The sequence below is a fragment of the Pteropus alecto genome, unplaced genomic scaffold (genome assembly GCF_000325575.1).
Source record: "Pteropus alecto unplaced genomic scaffold, ASM32557v1 scaffold69, whole genome shotgun sequence".
Lineage (NCBI taxonomy): Eukaryota > Metazoa > Chordata > Mammalia > Chiroptera > Pteropodidae > Pteropus > Pteropus alecto.
In genome coordinates, this window is record NW_006494610.1 from 8,058,560 (window position 1) to 8,064,096 (window position 5,537).

The following is a 5,537-nucleotide window of genomic DNA, read 5'->3' on the forward strand; positions in this document are numbered from 1 at the left end:
AACTATGATGTCTTCTCTGACATATATAGAATTTTTGTGTATGTTTGTGTTTCCTCTGGTTATTTTCTTATTGTTGTATTTCTTCTCAAAGCTCAATTCATTTCTATTTTTTCATATTGTTTAAATGTAAATAGTATAGAGAAAGCATACAGTAAATTTACAGTAGTACTACCGGTGTGAATTATTAACTTACCTGGTATCTGGTTCAGTGCCATGAGTGTTCTTTGTGTCACCTCTCCTTATCTACATTTAGAATATAGATTGCAGAATTATAAGATTAAAAAGTGCTTTAGAGATCACCTAATATTCTATTTTATTCACACAAAACCTATTTTTCCATTTGACAATTCATTTACGATCTCTAATTTTTATAGCTCTTAGTACATGGTAGAATTTTAAGAAAACAATGCTATTCATCTATGCTTTTCTGCACCAACTTGTCATATAGTTGCCACACATAACGCCCTTCCTTCATAGGTGTTGGCTGTTTGTTAAGGAAAATAATTAATGTGAATGTGGCCAAGGCACAAAAAGGACCTCAGAAAAACCAGAAACAGCATGCGATCACATTCTTTCCACTCCTCTTGGATGGCCTCAGACCTACTCTAGCTTTGGCTACCCTGAGGGTTGTGTGATCGTGCATGAGCTGTGAGGGAGAGATCTTAACATTGCCCTTTTTATTTAACATTATGAAAGATCCTGAATGCATCATGTTTGCCCTGCAATCCTTCCCACGGGAGTAAAGTGAAAGAGCAAAAATATGAGATGCTTTGACCTCTCTCACAGAGTGGATCTCAAATTCTGTTTTTGAATGATTTCAAAGCCTGCAGTTTAAAGCTTGCTTCTGAGAGATTATTCCTGTTAATACTAACTCATACCTAACTCATTTTTTAAAAATGCAAATAAATTCATGACAACTACTTTTTACACATCTTAAATACACGTTAGTATATTTATGTATTAGCTATTTAAGAAGAGAATGCTTGGAATAGGAAAAGAACAATCTATGGCAAATAAATCAGTGTGGACAAATGAATATCAAATTGTAATTCTAGTTTTGCTAATAGTATACTTTTATCATTATACAATGTAATAACTACAGAATGCCAGAATATACAGTAATATTATCTAAGTTTTAGCAATGGACTTATAGTTTATATATTATAAAACTTTGCTCCCTAGTATGGAAACCATGAGCTACATGTGCTTCTGAACACCTCAAATGTGGCTTATCTGAATTGAGATAGGCTAAAAGTATAAAATAAACAATGGATTTTAGAGAATCAGTATGAACAAATTAAACATCATCTATATTTTTTGGTGCTGATTACATGTTAAAATGGTAATATTTTGGACATGTTTGATTAAATAAAATACTTTATTAAAATTATTATTATTATTATTATTATTATTATTTTTGCTTTTTAAAAATGTAGCTAATAGAACTTCTGGTATGATGTTGAAAAAGAGTAGTGTAGGGGACATCCTTGCCCTGGTGGGAAAGCTTTAACTTTCTTGCCATTAAGTACAATATTAGCTGTAGTTTTTTGTAGATGTCCTCTCTGAAGTTGAGGAAGTTCTCCTTTAATCTTAGTTTACCATCAGTTTTTATCATAAATGGGTGTCGAATTTTTTTATATGTTTTTTCTTCATCTATTGATATAATCATGTGATTATTCTATGTTAGGCTATTGATGAGATGTTAATGTCACTACTAGAAAAGTTAAAATTTTATGTGCAGCTTGCATTTGTGGCTTACATTACTTTTGGATATATCCCTATTGAACAGCACTGTTATAGAATATTATTTTCACTTATTTTATACCAAAGTTTTCAAAAGTCTTGGTTTTAGATTCAGATAGATGGTAAAAGAAATGTTTAATTTTAAAAAAAAAATCAATGTAATATTTTTTATCTGCAGACTGGACCTAAACATCTAGATTATGATAATGCTATTCTTGCAAGAACGCATTTTAAATATACATTGTTTGTAAGAGTGTCTGATGAAGGAAGTACTGTACTATAAAGTAAGACATTGTTAACTTGAAATATTAAAATATCCTGAGTTATATAATAAGTATTTTAAAAAATTAGTTCTTAGAAGTTTATTATATTAATATTCTGATGATCTATTATAATAAAATATGTGAATTATTGCATTAACTTAACTTAATTGTTTTTTAAAAAAGGAAGTCCAAGTAAAAATGTTATTGCAGCTATTTAAAAGCAATGTCAGTTGGTGGATCACCTCAGGTACATTTGTATGTACTTTTTTCTCCATAGCAATTATTACAATCATCATAAGGGTGAGTCGAATAAAAGAATTTAATCTAATTGGAACCTCATCGGTACTTACCTTCAATATATTTGAAAACGGTCCAGTTGATACACTAGTTGGAAAAATTACATTTACAGATGCAGACTGGCCATTTAATAATATAAACTATATCATTGTTGGAGGCAACTTGGGATCACCTCCCAAATTTTACATTGAACCAGACATGGGTACTGTTAAAATTCTCATATCAATTGATAATAAAAATCATGAGCTTGTCTATAGCCATGCCACCCTGAATAAGCCCGATCCCATCTGATCTCCAAAGCTAAGCAGGGTCGGGGCTGGTTAGTACTTGGATGGGGGACCACCTAGGAAGACCAGGTGCTGTAGGCATAAAAAAATAAAAAGTAAGAGATTGTAAGCTGACAAGGTCCTTACAATCTGTGAGGTCAACCAAGGGTTGCCTCATCTAAAAAAAATAATAATAAAAAAATAAAAATAAAATGAGCTCATATATACTATTTGGAATTTATTTTATTAAGAAATTGTGGTTATTGGAATATCTTTAAAAACAACTTTCTCTTAAACCATGTAATATTCACATTAATTTGTTAGCTGTATCCATAAATTCTTAGTTACTGCTAGAAAAGCACTGAAGCTTGATCTTTGCCAAATGAATCTTCAGAAAGCCTATGCACATATATTTCTTCTACATAACATAACTAAGACTGTATAACGGGTGACTAAATTGGTGTGGAAATTAACATCTGCCATATTTTGCTGATGAATTACATGCTGGGAGTATATATAGGGAATGTTGATTTGTATTAGTTCATTTCCATTTTTGATTATAGTAATTATTTCATTTACATAGTTTATAATTTAACATAAATTGAAGATATTTAGTGGTCCTGGGATAAAATTCTCCTTTCATTTTTGTGTCAGGAATGATAAAGCTGTTGGATTCACTAGACAGGGAAGTTGAATCACAGTACAAGATAGTTGTGAGAATAACAGACGTGGGCAACGACGTTGTTTCCGACCCCCTCGGACAAAGAAGTCGTGCTACTCAGGTGACTGTCAACGTTCTGGTAAAAATGACTCACTGCTTGTAATGCCCTCGACCCAGAAGAAGCATATTCTTGGGAAACAAAAGCAAGGAAAAAATGCAAAAGGTTATAATAATTCAGTGCCCTCATCATAGACCTAATTCACAGTGTAACATGTGGGGTTCAAAAACAGTGTAACTGTGACATACAGTGATAAAATTATCCTTACATAAAAGCTAATCTGTGTTATTTTTGAATTCGATCTTCCCACAAATATGAATTTAGGTTAAGAGTGCCTGAAAATCGAAGTTGTATTTAAAAAGTTGTTGAAAGAATCATTCTATTGTTATATATACTTCCACATGTTCTAGAGTTTTAGGAGGTTACCCTTTTTGATACTCTTAAATTTGTTCTGCTCATTTGGTTGTTCTCTCTCTGTCTTAAAGTATTTTAAGAAATATTTTAATATTTTCACTAGCGAAGATTCTGAGATCAGCTATAGACATTCAAAATGTAATATATAGATGCGAGAATTTCTAACTTTAAATACTTTCTAAATATTCAAAGCGAAATGTTTTTGACTTGATTTGTTTAGGACTTACATCAATACAATTCTGTACATCACTTTTGCTGAGAGATATATGAAAGGAGAAATTGTCCTTTATAGACAGTGCCACATTTTCTTTATCTTACGACTTTGTGCTCTTTCTAACTATTTGATAAAAGTAAGAATTCCAACAGTGGAGCCTATGAAGCAGTTCTTCTAATAAAAATGATTTAAAACCATAAGCGCTATATAGAGTCTATGCATTCTCCTACATGGTGAACACTTTCATAAGTGTTCTTGGTGAGCTAAAATCCTTAATGTTGCCCATGATTCAGTGTTACGATTCCCACTATAGGCTCATTATGTCTGAAAAACACAATAAACCAGGGCAAAAATCTTTGTGGAGAGAAATTTAATGAAGTGACTTGAGTGGTTTCAACCATGACTCAGAGGATGTCATAAGCTAATGAACCCGCAGTCTTTAAGCAAACTTTCAGTAATATACCCCAAGTGTCCTCTAAGTTACATTATAAGTTTCAGTAGATGTCCTTTCCATTTGTACTTCTATAATTGATCATTTCCACTTTCATTTTGTTTGCGAACTCCTATATTCAGGTAGATATGGAACAAAAGATCATTATTTTTTATCCTTATAAGTATTCACATTTCTTTCTCTTATGGGGCTAGAAGGATTTGTTTAGGAATGAATACTTGATTTCTTGGGACTCAATAAAGAGCAATATATTTCCCACTGTAAATCAGATGGGCTTAACATTTGACTAAAACATTGTTAATGAATTCAAATACCTTTCCTTTAAAGATTCTTCCAACCAAAATTTGGGTAGAAGTTATCAAAAATGTTTTATTCAGAAAAAATAAAATGAGGACAAAATCCCAAAGTAAAATACAATTATTAGTTTATTCTTTCTACATTTTGTTCCAAGAAAGATTGAAGCTCATATAAAACAGAAACACAATAGCAATACTACTTAATTTAAAAATAGATGAATGAATCTAAATTTCATCTGTAAAAATGAACAAATGAGAAAAACATATCTTTTCCAGAACAAAGACTGAATAAAGTTATGAACTAAATGTTTGTGTCTCATCTAAATTCCTATGTTAAAGCCTTAATCCCCAGAGTGATGGTGTTTGGAGATGGGCCCTTTCAGAGATAATAAGGATTAGATGAGGCTATGAGGATGAAGCCCTGGTTGATGGGATTAGTTTCTTTATAAGAAAAGATGCTAGAGAGCTTGCTCTCTCTTTACCATGTAAGGACACAGCAAGAATGAAGCCATCCGCAAGCCAAGAAGAGAGCTCTCACCAGAAATCAAAAACTGCTGAATTTTCTGATCTTAGACTTTCTAGTGTCTAGAACTTTGAAAAAATAAATTTCTATTGTTTAAGCAACCCAACGTATAGTATTTTGTTGTGGCAGTGGAAACAGACTAAGACAATAACAATTTGTTTCAACAAACAAAAATGTTATAAAATGTAATATTAAAAGATATATTCCTAGTCAATAACAGATATGTAGCTAGATCAATGGAACATACTGGACTGTCTAGGATCCAAGATATAATATAGTAGGTTAATGATAAATTCTTACATAAATGATGTTGGAATAACTAATAAACCTAGAATAACTAATAAACTCAAA

At 31.5% G+C, this 5,537-nt stretch overlaps 1 pseudogene; it reads left to right on the plus strand.

The window, feature by feature from the left end:
- The first annotated feature begins 2,552 nt into the window (after positions 1-2,552).
- On the plus strand, positions 2,553-2,671 carry LOC112474041 (annotated as a pseudogene).
- The last annotated feature ends 2,866 nt before the right edge of the window (positions 2,672-5,537 follow it).